Below are 17,396 nucleotides of genomic sequence, written 5' to 3' on the forward strand. Positions count from 1 at the left end.
ATGTCATCGATGTAGACGACTGCGCAGACATCGAGGAGTTGCCGTAACACATCATTCATAAAATGCTGGAACGCAGCTGGGGCATTGCAAAGCCCAAAGGGCATGACCTGATATTCGTACAAGCCATAGCGGGTACGGAACGCAGTCTTCCACTCGTCCCCTTTCTTCATGCGTACCAGGTGATATGCGCCGCTTAAGTCTAGCTTGGTGAAAATCTTCGCTTGTCTCACGTGGTCTATGAGTACTGGTATCAGAGGTAACGGGTACTTATTTTTTATGGTGACTTGATTTAGGGCCTGGTAATCAATACACGTCCTTAAGTCCCCCTCTTTCTTCGGTACGAAGAAGAGTGGGAAGGCGGCTAATGTCTTAGATGGTCTAATGAAGCCATTGGCCAGGTATTGATCCAAGTAGGTCCGTAGATTAGTGTTTTCTTCCTCGGTTAATGCATAAATGCGGCTGCACGGTACTTGTGCCCCTGGGTGCAGGTCGATCTGGCAGTCGTAAACTCGATGTGTTGGTAGTGTAGTAGCTTGCTCCTTCGCGAACACATCCTGGAACTCCTGGTATTCCTCTGGTAAAGTGCCCACCAAGCCTAAAAGTGCTATCTTTTCCTGTGAAGCTAACAATGGGCTTCCTTTGATCCCTTTGATGTCATAACAAGAGGCACATTCCGTGGAAAAGAGTAAGGTTCGAGCTCGCCAATCTATCTCTGGGTTGTGCGTCTCTAGCCACGGTATCCCAAGAATCAGCTGGAATTGGGGTGCAGCGATAAGGTTGAATCTAATACTTTCTCTGTGGCCATCTTGGCAGATTAAGGTGATGGTGGAAGTACACTGTGTTACTGGTCCCAAAAGGAGTTGTGTGCCATCCACAGGTGTCACGCTTTCTGCGGTGTCCTTACGGTGGAATGCTAATCCCAAGGTCTTTGCGGTGTTTATGTCCAGGTATTTCCCAATAGCCCCACTGTCTATGAAAGCCTTGAGGGCATGCATTCGGGTGGGTGGTGAAGGGTCTACTAAATCCACAGGAATACTGAAATGTGAGATCTGAGTGCTCCGTTCCTGGCTCGACAGACCGACCTCTACATCTGCCGGGCATTGGAGTTTTCCGCTACCGCACCTGTGTCTTCCCCTGTGTTATCTAGTACCCCGTTGTCTTCTGTGGGGGTTTAATCGTGCAGTTCCGAAGGAAGTGACCAGATTGGCCGCAATATAAGCAAAGTTTTTCCTGACGCCTCCGTTCTCTCTCCGCCTTGGTGAGTGGTCCCCTGAGAACACCCAATTGCATGGGCTCCGAGTGTATTTCTGAGGCCTGTCGATGGGACGCTTCCTTTGGTCGGACATACACTGGTCTATGCTCTGATCTGGTTCGGTCAGCCTTGCGATCCTGTAACCGGTGGTCTAGTTGCATAGTTAGGTCGATGAATTCACTGCAATCTTCGGGAGGATTAACTACTTGCACCAAGACATCTTTAAATTCTCCTCTCAGTCCTCGATAAAATAACTTATTCGTTTCTCCTCTGACCAACCTGATTCGGCTATTAAACGATTGAATGTGGTGACATATGAGATAAGATCCTGACCACCCTGTTGCAGAGAGAGTAGCTCATCATCCAGGGCCTGACCTCGAGTCCGATGGGCAAATAGTTTTTCCGTTCACGCTGAAAACCTGGGTAATTTCTCAGTAAAGGGTCATCCCTAAGCACTAACAGGACAGACCAGTGCGCCGTGTGCCCTTCTAAATAGGAGATGACAAAAGCTACTTTAGCTTGGTTGTTCAGAAAGGTGTCTGGTTTGCAATTGAAATGTAGCCGGCGTTGATTCATGAACGCTCCAAATTTCTTGGGCTCCCCAGAGAAGCGTTCTGGTGGTGCTAAAGGGATGTTGCCTGGAAGCAATACCTGAACGGGTGTCCTTACAGGTGCCACAGTAGGCTGCCCCTGTGGAACTCCACCTGGTAGGGGTGCTAGACCAGCTTGGGTCTGTAGGAGCTGTCTTGCCAAATCGTCTGTTTTGTCCCTGTTGACTACCAGTTCATGCCTTAAGGCATTTGTCTCTGAGCGGGCTGCATGCACCTCGGCCTGTAGTTCACCTAACAATAGGGAAAGCTGGTCTACCTCGGAGGTTTCCATCGTTCGGGCAGAGGTATTGAGGATGGCTTCGTGTTCTGTCACACTCACCTGTGTCTCTGCAGGAGCGATGGACGAGCCTCCCTTGACCCCGAGTCTTCACTTCCCCTGTTTCACCCAGAGGAATACCTGTCAAATACAAGGTGTACACTCAGATCTGAATTCACCCGATTCCCCTGGGCCCTTCCCTTCTCTTTACTGTGTGCTGTGATGTCCCCCTATGGGCTTACCTTGATCTTTAGTAGGGTGTGCACTCCATCCTGCATTTGCAGGGGCGCGATTCACTCATGTGATTGGTGCCAATGTCTGTAGGCTGAGTTCAGATGCCAAACGCTGTTTTATGCCTTCACAACGAGGCCGAGAGTTCAAGGCTCCAGTTTCTACACTGGCTAGAAAGTCCTTCCCACAAGTGAACATTGCGCAGAGAATGTTGAGTGTCCAAAATTGTCCGTATTGTCTTTGTTTGCCGGTATTTTTGTGGGTGAGTAGCGCTGCGTGTAGAAGCTGACTGCTGGTAGGTTTGCGCAGCGCCTTCAATTCGAGCCCGCCTGGTAATGTCTCTCCCTTTCCCTTGCAGGAGAAATGATGTGCTATTAGCGTCTCGAGTCCGGGTTCAGCGCTACTGGAGACTTGGTGGTTAGGTAAGTTTGCACGGAAAAGTATGCACCGCGTAGAGAGAGAGAGCGCAGTGAAATAAGTGTCCACGTTATTGGAGCAAGTGCAATGAATAGTGTCTCTTCTTTCTTACAGGGATTCCTGCATTGCGGGAAGATTCAGTGAGTATGCGCAGCGTTACTGATGTGCGCGTGTTAATGCTGTTTTCTTTGTTCTTACAGGTGCCGGTGTAGAAGTCCCCTCTTGACTGGAGATAGCTGTGGCGTGGAGTAAGAACCAGGTACGCTGAAGCTGAATGATCCGGAGCGGGTAAGCAGAATTAGTATGATCCGGAGCAGGTAAGCAGAAGCAGAATGATCCGGAGCAGGTAAGCAGAAGCAGGATGATCCGGAGCAGGTAAACAGAAACAGAATGATTTGGAGCAGGTAAGCAGAAGCAGGATGATCCGGAGCAGGTAAGCAGAAACAGGATGATCTGGAGCAGGTAAGCAGATGCTGGCTGATCCAGAGCATGGAAAGTGTGTTGCTGATACAGCTCACAGTAAGCAACACGAAGCACTGGAAGAATCTTGGGTGTGGCTTATATAGCCAGCCACACCTAAACACTAGAGAGCTCATAAGTTATCATGCACTTCCTGTTTGGCAAAAGGAAGTGGTAACCAGGAAGTTACTACCAACACAAGGAAGGAATGAAAGGAGGGATTTGTTATGGGTTCTTTGTGTGCTTATGCCAGGCCTGCCAAGCCTCCACCCAGCTTGCCCCAACTACCTGCCTGATACCCATGACATGGATGCTTAATCAGCATAAAGGGGAGGACGAAACGCCCTTGGCTCCTCTTTTGCTTCCAAAAAATAGCAATACAACTGAAGATAAGCAGGGATTTGATCCTTTAAAGGAGCTAAAAGCAGCGGTGTGGTATGTTAATCCAACACACATACCCCCTGTTTATACTAGTGAGGACAATATAGAAGCAAGCAGGATTAAAGAACGAAAATATATGTCAGCACGCGATGAATATAAAGAGCGTGATGAAATGAGGGACATACAGATAATTATAGAAGAAGAAGCCAAGAGACAAAAAGAAGGGAAGGACAAAGTTAACGAAGTGACAATAGTACAGAACGAGTGGCTGGGAGGACAGATACTACTCAAATTAGATGAAAAGGGCATTGATGATGTTAGAGAGAGAGAAGAAAAGGAATGGGAAAAGAAGCAAAAGGAACAAACAAGAAAGGGCATACAAAGAAGAGAAGGAAAAAGAGAGGAAGTGAAAGGAAGAACAAAGAAGGTATGAAGAACAGAAAAAACAAAAAGAGAGAATAGAGAAGAAACGTGAAGAGATAGAAACACAGTGATTGAAAGAACATATGTTGCAAAGAAGGTGAGAGGAGGGAGAGAAAAAGGAGATGAGAAGAAGGGTAGAAGAAATGAGAAGGAGTAGGGGACAAAGGGATGGCAAAATAGATCATATTGTTAACAGATGTATAATAGCAATCGAAGCACAAGAATGATGGGAAGAAGAGAGAGGGTCACAACAGCCCTGCATGGAGATCCAAGGCATACTGAGAATACAGACATGGGCTGATGAGCATGAGGCAGAAGGCATAGGCATAGGGAAAAGGATTGGAAATTTATATAGGCAAATGAGGGAGAAAGATGGTTATAAAAACAAAGGGGGCATTGAAGGATCTCCACCGAAAGAAACAGGAGAAAGATTGGATGAGATAATGATAGATGAGCATAGAATGCTGTCCTTAAGTAGATTAGATCTTGATGATGAGGAAAGGGATAATAGTCATACCAGTGGGGGTATAATATCAGATGAAGAAAGGGAAGAAAACGAGAGAGCGCGAAGACAAGGTGCATGTGTTTTTTTGATAGATCCAGATGCAGGAATAGGGGTAAAGTGTTCACACTTAGAAGACCAAAAAGAAAAAACACCAGAATCTAAACCATATTCCGAACAACCATAAGCATGGTCACACAGTGCAGGGGATATATCCCTGCCTTATGTAAGTAAAGTCATAACCGAGACAAAAACGAATGGGCAAAACTAGCCTCACCTGAAAGACAAGAAGTGTAGGTGGATAGGATTGTGGACCAGGATTTACACAATTTCCATTATTAGGGAAAGGGGGAGGATGAACATATTATACCGTGGCCACAAATGGATAAAGAATATTTGAAATGTAAATGACCTAGTTTGACTGGAGGTGCAGGAAAATGGATTTGAGTTAGAAAGATTGACAGCGAGAATGACGTTAGCGGGGGGTGACATAAAAGGCTAACGAGCAGCTATTCTAGGGGAGAGAGCTCATTGCATTTGGAGACAATCAGGATATGAGAGTGTGACAGCACAAAACATGACACATGATGGAGCGCCATTTAATAATTGCAGAGCAGACATATGGAGGGTGCTTAGAGTGCAATATCCTGGCACATCAGACATGAGTGTGATTACGACAAGGAAAATGGTTGAGGACGAAGATCCTGTTGCTTTTATTCAAGAGATTCAAGAACATTGGCATCTTAAAATGGGGGAACTGTGGGATAAAACAGTAGCATCATCCTGTTTTATGCCCGAGCCAGTGCAACGGCAGATGACAAAACGGGTAGGGATGGAAGCGAAGCCATGGCCAGAAATACAGTTGACCATTGTACATCGTTGTTGATTATTACAAGAGAAGAATAAGAAGAAAGCTGAGAGTAGAAAGCAATGGTAAGCAAAGTTAGTTCATAAACAATTGTCAAAATTTGCCATAGAAGGAGCAGTATTGACGAGTGGTGAAGGTGTAGCAGCACAAAAGTTACAGCTAGTGCAGCCAAGCAATGTAGGGTACTCTATAGATCGAGGTGGATACAAGTTATGGCCATGAGGTAGAGGGAATGGACCAAGAGGAAGAGGAGAAGGGATGACAGAAGTCCTCACGCAGAAGACAACATTAGGACATGGGCATAAGCCATTAGCCAACTATAGTGGGATTCTAGACCCAGTAATGAAAGGACTTTATCTTTGCGAACAAGCATTAGCTGCTGCTGCTTACGCGCTTGAAAAAGCTGCAAGTATTACAATGGGGTGCTGAATGACGTTATTCGTTGAGAATTCCTTATTCGCCATTTTAGTGAAACCCAAAAGTACATTGACTACACAAAGAACATCGGGATACAAAGTGATTATTTTGAAAACAGTGATTACAATTGTGAGATGTAGAGTAGTGAATCCAGAGACATTCATAGCAGAACCAGTAAGGAAGGACTATATACATGGGGTTACAGTTGGTTGGAGTTATCTGGGTCGGGACTCCCAGTCCACCACGCACCTTGTTTATGGAATAATTGTATGTTAGCCCGCAGCCTGGCTCCTGGTTTGTCTGGAACTCCGGAGTTCCCAATTGACTGAATGAGTAGGTGGGATGGCAAACCTGCGGATGATGTTGGGCCCTGGGGGGATACAATAATCCAAGGATTTACCTGATTCACTAATGGTTTAGGTTCATCATCAGGTCAGAAGAGTCATGTTGCTGCTAGTAAATTGTTGCTTTATTATTGTTTTCAACAAAACACCAGAGCAATCTGAAAACATTAACGTGGCAGATAATGCCAGTTGTTCAACATAGGTGAGTGCACCTATGGTGTTATGTTGAAAATAATAATAAAGCAACAATTTACTAGCACCAACATGACTCTTCTGACCTGATGATGAACCTAAACCATTAGCGAATCAGCTAAATCCTTGGATTATTGAATCCCCCCACCGCCCAACATCATCCACAGGTTTGCCATCCCACCTACGGACTATATACATGATTGTACAATGTATACTGAGTTCTATGATGATATTCCCCATGTTAGAGAAAATGCTCTCGGAGGTGGGAAAATTCTATTCATTGACGGTTCTTCAAAAATTCATCAAACAACAGGAGAAAGACATATGGGATCAAAAGCAGTGAAGCTAAAAAAAATGGTGAATTTGAAGTAGTAACAAGTGCAAGACTGCCTTCACATTACTCAGCACAGGCTGCATAATTGGTGGCACTTATCGCCACACTGCAGGAATAGAGGATGAGGAAGTGACAGTGTACTCTGACTCTGCCTATGTGACATCAACCGTACACGTAGGATTGCCACATTGGAAAAGGAGGGGTTTCCTCTATGCAGACAGCACACCAGTGCAACATGGATAAACTAATTTAGGCACTAAAACTCCCATTGGGTATTGCCGTGGTGAAATGCGCAGCCCATAATAAGAGGGCAGACATGATTTATTGCGGTAACGATGTTGAAGCCAAAAGAGCAGAATAATTTCCAAATGTTTCTAATTTTGAAGTAGAAGATGTTAAGCAAATATCAGAATGTTGCATGCTGATAAAAGAAGGTTTTACCATGTAATCCATTGTACAGTTAATTGAGCTGCAAGATCAAGCATCACAGGAAGAGCAGGATTTATGGAAGAGACAGGGGCTTTCTTTATCCCACACTGAGGCTCTGTGGAGCCAGGATAGTACTGGAAAGCCAGATATGCCTCTAGCATTACTGAAAGTTGCACTGGACCAGCTTCACTATCCAGTGCATACAACCCGAGGGAATCTTGCTGCCATGATTGCAGAAGACTGGTTTTCACCACATTTGTTAGAACACATTGCAGTTTATTGTGAACTGCATTGTTTTCCAGAAGTTCACAGCAGGGCATACCATGCTAACAGTGAGAGGAACAACCCCCAGACCCAATGGTCCCTTTCAGCATCTACATACAGATTACGTGGATATGTTGCAAGTATGCAATGGGTATAGATACATGTTAGTGGTAGTATGTCCCTTTCCCCAATGGATTGAGGCAGGTCCATGTACACACCCTGATGCCATATGTGCTGCCATATTTCTCATATTTGAGGTGTTTCCTAGATGGTGTGTGTGCGAAATACTGTGGTCTGATAATGGCCCACATTTTGTAAATGAATAGTTCGAACAGATAACTCTTCTATTAGGCATAAAACACATGTTTTCATCTGCCTATCACCCATAGGCAAATGGTTTTGTGAGGGATTAAAAGGACTCCTTAAGGAAAGGATAGCCAAGATTAAAATAACTTTAAAGATGGGATGGCTACACTGCCTACCCCTTGCTCTGTTTGCTCTGAGGAACCAACCTGGCTCCTCATGAGTTGGTGACTGGACACCGAATAAGAGTGCCCTTTGCTCCTCCCTCTTGAATAAAAACTGATGCCCATAGTGTTGCAAAAACATTACGGGATAAGATGCATGATTACTTAACAAATATGACTGCTAGTGTTTATTTTATTTCTCAACAGGTCAAAAATTGTAGGGAAGGGTTGAGGAAGATTGAGGAAGACAGTAAAACAACTGATCCTATAGACTTGCTAAAGTAACCTAGTTTGTACCCAGGGGACCAAGTGCTTGTGAAAGTTTTCTACGCACTTGGAATAAGCCCCACTTTGAGGGACCATACCTAGTAGAGGGGGTCACTCCCACCGCAGTGAAGATCGAAGGAAGAAGAGCATGGTTACACCTAAATAATGTAAAACTTTACAAAGGAGAGTCCCTGACTCCTCCTGCACCCACTGACAGTGAAGCAATAGAAGGAGTTCCACGAATTAAGATGAGATCGGCTACCAATAGCCAAAACAAAGAACAGATGGAGTAAAAACCGTTGACTATTGACTATTCCCAAGTTTAAAAGAAAAGCGAATTAATCTGTGTAAAGTATCAACTGAACAATTCCAGTTAGGCTAAAGAGGCTATGCATTGGAGATAAAACACAGAGATTGCACACAACATTTTATGTTGTCTATAACATTGCATACATTTCTGTATGCTGTTTTTATATACATTCTTCAGACTTACCCAGCTTTAGTAAGGCGACCTGCTGATATTGTCACATTTTTGGGAAATCCTAAAAACAGTTTTATTATTTTCAAGATCATCATTGCAATCATTTTACAATTTCTATTATAAAAATAAGTGTGGTTTATAAAAGAGACAGACGTTACACATTGAATTAAAGAAAATGAGAATCTTCCATTATATGAGATACACATTGCTAGCAAGAAGACCACTTACTGAACAGGATATAATTTGACACATGGATATTCTTGCAATACTTCTTGTAGTTACATTTAGCACAATGTGTTCTCTTTACTTTCCCATGCTTATAACATTTCTCCAAATGTTGTTCTTTAATACAGATGGAGTATTTAGCAATTTGACTTCTATTTCTATTCCTAACAAAAGCACAAGTGATATTTTCGCTGGCATTTGCAGGCAAATTATCCAATTCAAGAGGGATGCTGGGTAGATCATGAGGGTATACATTCATATCTTAATAATTCAGCCAATGTAAAAAATAAAGGAAGTGCACATGAAGGAAGTGGGGAAGCTGCTATGTATGTTCTCTCATCCCTAAGGCCATGAGCGCAGCCAGCCAGACCATTCATTGCAAGAGAAATATCTGTACATGATGCAAAGTGCCTCAGCCATCTAGCAGCATGCACGACAAGAGGACAAGAGGACAATTTGAAAGAAGATGGGCAACCCTATGATGGAGGTTGGGAAAGACATTCCCATATGAAGATGAATACATAAAACCGCAGAAAATGGAAAAAGACCCAGACTGCAAAAGTAGAATGCTCATGTACTCACTAAATGGTATGATTGGGGATCAGATAAGGATTGTTGAACAAATGAAACTGGGCTGTGCAGATGCATGGGAAGCGCCAGGATTGCCAGGATGCTGGGAGTGACCTCAACTATTAGTATATGAAGAGTAGCCACTAGTACAGGATGGGAAGACAGAATGTTAGCATGCAGTGCAAACTTATTGATGTCAGCACCAGTACAGTTAGTGCAAATAGTGAACGATGGATGCCTGAAAGAATGGGCTAAGTATTCAAAATTATTAACATGGGTTGAAAATGAAGCATGATCTGTAATCATACTGCCAATGAAAAATACAACATTGTGTTTCAGGAACAGTTGTCTGCCCAAAGTTGGAGAAAACAAAAAATTCAAGCAAATAATTAATGTACCAGGAATGAATGTAGGAACTGCTGCGCTAATGGACCGCTATTGGGCCTGTGGATCCAAAGCTTATATGCAGCTACCTAAAAACGGAGGAGGAATATACTCTATAGAGACCATACATGTTCCTGCATTGGTGATTTCCCAAAGTGATCTACATATTGATAGCTTTCCAAAAATGGATGCTCATGAGAGGAAGAAGAGGTCACTCAACGTCATCCGACAGACGAGAGAGAACTGTTTTTCAGCAAAATCAATAGAAGCCTATCATGCCATTCCAGCGGAGCATAAATTGTTCATGCCAGGAATATTCAAACTGCAATGAACTTGAAGTGGTTACAAATAACCCGGTGGGAGCTGTTATAAACAATACATATGACAATAAAAGGATTCAATATGATTAGAGAAGAATTGAGGGCCATCAGACTCATGACCCTCCAGAGCAGGTATGGCTTGGACTTGATCAGAGCAATGGAAGGAGGCGTGTGCGCCAAGATCGGGCCTTCTTGCTGTATGCACATACCTGCCCGTGATGAAGAAAATGGAACCCTGACAGAGGCAATAACTATGCTGTCAACCATGCAATGAATATGGAGGAAGAAGTCGATGAGACTGAAGATGAAGACTGGTTTTCGTCCTTGTTTCCATGAGTTCCCACCTGGCTGGCAAATACTTTTAAGCTACTTGGAGCAATGCTTGTGTTAGTATTGCTGGAATTCTGTCTTGTGAGAATAATCATAGGACAGTGCAAGAAGACAGCAGAGAAAGCTATTATGATGAAGATAATGATCAATGTGAATGCTGTGACTGATGAGCACACGCAGATTGAAAGTACCATCTGTGAGCAACTGAGATGAAGTACTCTGGCACCCTCAGGAACAAAGTTTTATTACCCCAAGGATCAAAAGAATTATATGGGACGGTGGGTATTCTGTCAACCTACTGGGAAATGTTGCCATATGGCCTGGAGTGTGGATGAGCACATAAAGAATGCAGGTGACCTGAGGGAGGTGACAAAGATATGTATTCTGAAGAAACCACAGTGTGAAGAGAAGGTGAAGAATATTGAGGAGCTGGTCGAGGGCTCAACCAGAGGGGAGACTGTAGAGAAGCAGATCTACATGTCACTCATGGAGCCCACCCCCTCACCTCTGTCATATTGGAAGAGTAACAAGAAAGCACTGTGTATGACACCTGGTATCATCCCAATGTGGCATCGAAGATATGAATGACGTTATGTGCTCAGACAACCGTACCAAATGTACCCTCGAAATCATGTGGTAGATGGACGTCTGCAGACACCACTGGACATAGAAGAGCTATAAGTTAAGTCTGACAGGTGTAAAGTGATGTCATAAGGAGATGACACAAGGACGCACTGAAACAATATAACAATATTTGAAGAATGAACGTGTGATTGAAGTACAAAGTAACTGAACATGCAAATGCAAAGAAATCATATACACAAAGAAGATGAGTAAGAAGCGATGTAGTAGATGTATATATGCAAAAACGTAAGGTAGATGAGATACATAGAAGCTTTCTGTAGTAGAAAATGTAACACAAGTAAAGTAGCCTTGATGAGAAGATGGATGTTGGTTCGTATAATAGAGAGCTAAAAACCCCAAGGAAAGAGTTCAAGGATCCAGAGTTGACAGGTACAGAAATACAGATTCATGTAAGAACAAAGAATATTTGCTTGGCACAGGTTCAAGGATATCACAGCAAGAAGCAATTGAAAAGCACAAGAGGAGTCGTTGGGACATACATTGTTGCAGAAGCCAATCTGCTGCTATTATTCTTCTATTATCTGTATTATACGTCGTTATAAGTAGTTCAAGGCGTGCCTACCAGATAAGGGGCGGCCATTAATATCACTAACACATAAATCAGCTATAAGTATATATGTTCCCTTAACCAATACCTCCTTTTGATAGGTTTTTACTGTTAACCACATAGGATGATGGCATAGCTGACGTACATTGAGGTATAAAGCTTTTGTGTAATCAAAATGTATTCGAGAGTGTGTGAGCTTCAATCTGTTTGTTCACCAGGTTTTTGTGTAATCAAAATGTATTCGAGAGTGTGTGAGCTTCAATCTGTTTGTTCACCAGGTTTTCCCTAGTATTTTGCCATATTCTCTGTGTCTGTCTGGTTATTTGGGTCTGATATAATTTATTGGTAACACCATCTGACACTTGGAACGCTCCAGGTGCTACTGCACAGTCCCTTCCGCTCCTTGGATGGTGAGGTGCCACTTTGACCTCCCCGCCATACCAGGCGGCCCAATACCTTGTACCTATACTGACTACCTCCTGATCACGCCCCCCAGCTCCTGTGACCTCTACTGGCCAGAAACCCCCAGTGAGAGGCAGCCAACCCACACCATTAGCCTATTCCGGTCAGTGGGGACCCCCAAAGCGGAAAATCACCATCCTCTTGGACCTACACCACCTGTCACCCAGTCACCACCACCTCCCTAGACTGCCTACTCAGCAGGGTGGGATGGAAGAAGGAGCCCTGTGTGGCTGGCGATGCGCTGAGTGGGACTTGGCAGAGGGTTGACCGAGGAGGAGGAAGCTGATGCTCTCCCCCTCCTCTGGCTACCCTCAAATTTCAGTTTTTGCACCGTCGGCTCCCCTCCTCGCACAGCAGATGAAAATACCAAGCCCGCCTCTGACCAAGCCCCCCAAATCCCTCCATTCAGATTGGTCTTACCTACAAAACCTGCATATTCAGACTTCCTCTTGGGCAAGAACTACCGCACATCCCCCAGTGAATTCCCTTTTCGCAATATCCTAACATTTAAAGTGTGCCCTTCCTTGTGTAGAGTAAAACACTGACACTCTAAAGGGACAAAATATAAAAGTAAATTGCCGTGACGCCAAAGGAGGTGTTAATGTGCTTTGTTTTGACATTGCAGAAGGCCAAAGCCTGCTACCCCACTCATCTGGTTGGGCACGTGGGATCATGGGCGGCGACCCAGAAGAAGATTCAAGAATGGGAGGTGAGCCAGAGAGCAAAACAGGTTCACAGGATATGCCAGGGGAAGGGTCTTCACACTGGGCCAGTGGTGACAGGGCAAATTTGGGTGGGGGGCCTTAAAGTTTGCAGTTTGTTGGCGTGGGTGCCCGGGACAGGACAGGCAGCGGAGCATTCACATCATGTCCAGGAGTTGCCCCCCTCGACAGTAGTTGAGCCGGCGGGGAACCCAGTGGATAGCAGCAGTGGTGCCTGGCTGCTGGCGACGGAGCTGGTGACCCACAGAAGAAGGGAGGAGAAATGGACCATCTGGGAGCCGGAGCCGCACAGTGCACAAGAACAGTGCGGCACATGAAGAAGGGACCTTGCAGCACATCAGTAGTACATATGACCGCAAGGGATTCTGTGACAGCAGAAGGCTGACATGCTAGCTGCAGAGAGGGGCTCAAGCTGAATGGGCTTTGGGTTCTGATACTTACTTAGCAACAGTAGCATGCAGTGGAAAAAATGACGAGTCAGGATTTAGGTGGATCTATTAAAATGTTATTAGTAAAGCAGTGGCAGACACACACAACCAACGGCAAAACGAGACTTTGGCGCAAGTGAACCCCTCTCCCTTCTGTGTCCCAGTTTCTTGTACCCACATAGATACATGAGTTTCAATGGCAGTGGGGTGGTCCCAACTGGCAAAGTCACACCATGCAACATTATTGCTGACAGAGAACAAACCCTCGTTAAATGGCCTTTGCCAGCTGCACTCTGCCATGCTCGTTAGTGTTCTCAGTGAAGAAAGCATAGCGTAATACATTTCTCCAAGGTGAATATACTCCCTAAAGCTTTGCACCTACTCTGAGGCAGGTAAGAGCCTTTATAATATGATGACTTCTGGCAGCTAAAACCACCTTTCAGCAGGAAAGCTAGAGCATGGAACGCGCTTAGCTATTCCAAAAGGGATATACGTCAGAAGCGTGAATGGTGAAGGCGAGCATTCTTTCGGAATGGTTAAAACGCTTGTCTACAATGACATGCACAGCGTAGTGTCCCATTTCACCTCATACAAGCGAAAGACAGTGGTTTATAAAATGGCGAGTGGGAAACAGAATCGAATGGTCACAGTGACAGTATGACGGGGGGCTGCAAAAATGAGTAGGCCTTGTTACTTATTTTTCCTCCATATGCCCGTATGACCCCCAAAGCTGAAGATTCATACCAATGTAACATGAGTTCTCCTAATCGTCAAATTCTTTTTTCACAAGGTGTGCATTCATTTGCTGGCCAAACGTCACAATGAATGTCTATTGGTTCCCAATTTATCAGCAACAAAAAACTAGCATAATCATTTAATGATGGGGACGGTGAAATAGAAGATGAAATTGCATCTGCATCCATTAACATACGTGTCTTAGAGCAGCTTGAGGAGAATCATGTAACTGGTGGCAAACATAACCCAGTAGTTGATAGAGAGTTAAGTAGAATGGAACCGGTGAACAATCCTAAGGATAATGAGGCTCCTCAGAAAGAGAACAGGATATGCCTCATTAAAAATCTATACCAGAAAAGTGAGAGCAGTTGGCTCACCAGAACTGAGCTAATGGCCAGATTCCACGCTGTTCCTCAACTACGTGTATTAAGATCGGATGATTTTGAATTCATTGAGCCTCTACAAGTTACTAATGCCAACGTTTCAGCCGTTCATTGCAAGTTTATCTCCTCTGCCCAATTGATACGTAACTACAAAGACAGCCTCCGAGTCGTTGGCATTGAAGTGGATCCTGATCCCGATCAGGAGGATCCTAAATGGCCACGTAAAGCTCCCTCAGCAGTAAAAGAAACAACAGAAGTTCCGCCAAATCTGAAAAGGGACCGGGTCGCGATGGCCGACATCCAGAATGTTCTAACCTGGTTAGCATCAGCGCTACCGAAGGTGGTGAACTCAAATTGAATCCCCTCACTAGTATCATGGAATTGCAGAGGGTTCAAGCATTTGTTCTCCTCGGTGGGTCCTCTCCAGCTCCTAACGGAAAATGTATGCATATGCCTACAAGAGACTTGGTTGAGATCTTCTATAATACTCAACGGTTATACAATCTACCAGTCTCTGGCGATGAAGGGAAGGAGAGGGAGACCTTATGGTGGCCTGATCACAGGTATCAGGAATACGGTTACATCAAGACAGCTGGAGACATTAACCAGTGATAAAGTGATCGCAGTAGAACTGGAGAGCATAAGCGAGGGATGTAGAGAAAATATGCTCATTATTAATTTGTATAGTCCACCGGGCGGTAAAGAGGTTGAATCCCTTCAAGAAGCAATTCATGAGTTGTTGGCCGCCTGGGTGATGGATCCGTCTAACACATTGGTAATTATTGTTGGGGACTTTAATTGCCATATGTTAAGTACAGCCGGCACATCTATTAATCCTCTTTTGAATTCAACAAACAATATGGTACATAATCCCGAAGAGCCACTTGGTATCTCTTGGCTGAGCTTCTTTAACGGCTGTGAAATGGAGATGATTAACGGCAGAACTTCAAGCGACAATCCAGGAAATTATACATGGCACAGCGGGACTGCAAAAAGTGTCCTGGACTATATATTTGTGAGTCCACAGATGGCCATGAATGTAAGCGACCTGAAGATCTCTGCAAATGACTGGAGCGACCACTCAACGCTTGTGCTGAAGTGCAACATTGGTATGCCGGCCATATGTACTAAGCCCCTGGGGGACATGACAACTAACCATTCGGGCACCCGTCTATGCTGGTCTGATAAAAACATCAATGCAGCTGTAACCTCGGTGCAGGCCATAGATGATGACATACTGTCCAAGTTCCATAATATGTCCATAAATGAAATGGAACATTGGGTTACATCATTCTCCGCTACACATGCGACATCTGCAGTTAACCGGATAGCGATTGATGGCAAAACATCAGTTATATATGACAAAAGCATTAGAGATGCCAAACGTAGGTTAAGAGCAGAAATTAGACAAGCCAAACGTACTAGTGCATCTCATTGGGCCTACCAAGGTATTTGCAGAGCTCTAAAAAATAAGTACAGAGCGTGTGTTAAAGCTAAAAGGTTTGAGCTAAAACTTAGGCGATGGCAAAATATGGTTCAAACCATATGTTCCAAAAATTCAAGAAGCATATGGTCTCTTCTTGGCCAAGCCAGAGGCAGTGGTAGAAAGGATCTGATTAACCCTATAAGTTCTAGTCAATGGACGGACTTCCTTATGGGTCGCAACATCCCTACTAAGGAGGTGGGAAAGTCGGTAGAAAAAGTGACCCCAAGGTCCACCCCCCTCAATATAACAACTGAGCATTTACTTTGGAAAATCAGAATGCTCAAATCATCTAGGGCTCCTGGGCCTAACGGACTTTCAAATGCTGTGTTGAGAAGCCAGCCGGAATTCTGGGCTAAATTTTTAAGAATATTATTTGGGAAAGTACTTGCGGTTGGAAAGATCCCTAAATCATGGCAGCATGCCTATTTAATACCAATCTTTAAGAAAGGTGATAGGAAAGATCCCTGTAACTTCAGGTTACTATCTATGCTTGACTGTACAGGGAAACTTTTTGCTTCACTGTTACTTGATAAATTAGAGGAATGGGTGGCTAAATCTGACATACTCAACACTTTTCAGTGCGGCTTCAGGAAAGGCTACTCAACGATTCATAATATAATTATCCTGGACACTTTACGCTCAAAGGCCATGAGGAAAGGAAATCTGCCACTATATGCCATGTTTGTCGACTTTAAGGCAGCTTTTGACTCGGTCCGCAGAGAAAAACTGTGGGCCGAACTCGAGCTATTAGGCTGCCTTGAGATACTTCTGTATTATTTAAAATTATTGCATGAGGACAATACAGTGGCTTGCAGACTTAATAACCAGGGGGATATGACTGCTGAGATCCCCCAGAATCATGGAGTCAAGCAGGGCTGCGTGGCGGCCCCGTTTTTGTACAATCTTTATACGTATGATTTACCAGATGCCATCTTAAGTGTGCATAATTGTCCTCCTGTTGTCGGTACAATCCACTGTGCAGTGTTAGCGTATGCTGAGGATCTGATAATTATGGATCATACGGTCTACGGAGATCTGCATTGAAGCTATGGGAGTATGCTGCGAATAATGATCTAATCATTAACCAGGAGAAAACTCAGGTGATGATCTTCGTAAGTAAGAAGATTGTACACCCTAGGCTTCTATTGCGTGAAATCGAAATTAAGTACACCCAGCAATACAAATATCTCGGGGTCGAAATGGACGCCAAGCCGGGCTATAACTCCTGTATTCAAATGGGACAACATCGGGCGGCTCAAGTAACGTCGCTGATCAGCCAATTTGCAAGACAGAACTGTGGATTTACACTGTACGGAATCCGTCAATTACATACCCAGGTGTTAACCCCTATGGTTGTTTATGGGCTGGAAGCCTTGCTGCAAATGGACTTAAGCTGGCTGCAAGTCATAGAGGGGAAGTTCTGGAGAAGAATCCTAGGGCTCCCCCAATCTATTCCAATGGCATTGTTAAGATTGGAAGTGGGGGTTTCCTCTTTAGGTTCCATCGTCCTGAAAAGGAGAGCTGAACTTTATCTTAGGATTTCTAATCAACCAGAGAATCGGTT

At 44.3% G+C, this 17,396-nt stretch overlaps 1 long non-coding RNA gene across 1 annotated transcript in view; it reads right to left on the reverse strand.

The window, feature by feature from the left end:
• The window catches only part of LOC138582527 (uncharacterized), a 46,109-nt gene that overhangs the window by 13,048 nt on the left and 15,665 nt on the right, over positions 1 to 17,396 (reverse strand). The window lies entirely within an intron of this gene.

Source organism: Ambystoma mexicanum, chromosome 3q (assembly GCF_040938575.1).
Source record: "Ambystoma mexicanum isolate Mex_15411 chromosome 3q, UKY_AmexF1_1, whole genome shotgun sequence".
NCBI classification, from domain to species: domain Eukaryota; kingdom Metazoa; phylum Chordata; class Amphibia; order Caudata; family Ambystomatidae; genus Ambystoma; species Ambystoma mexicanum.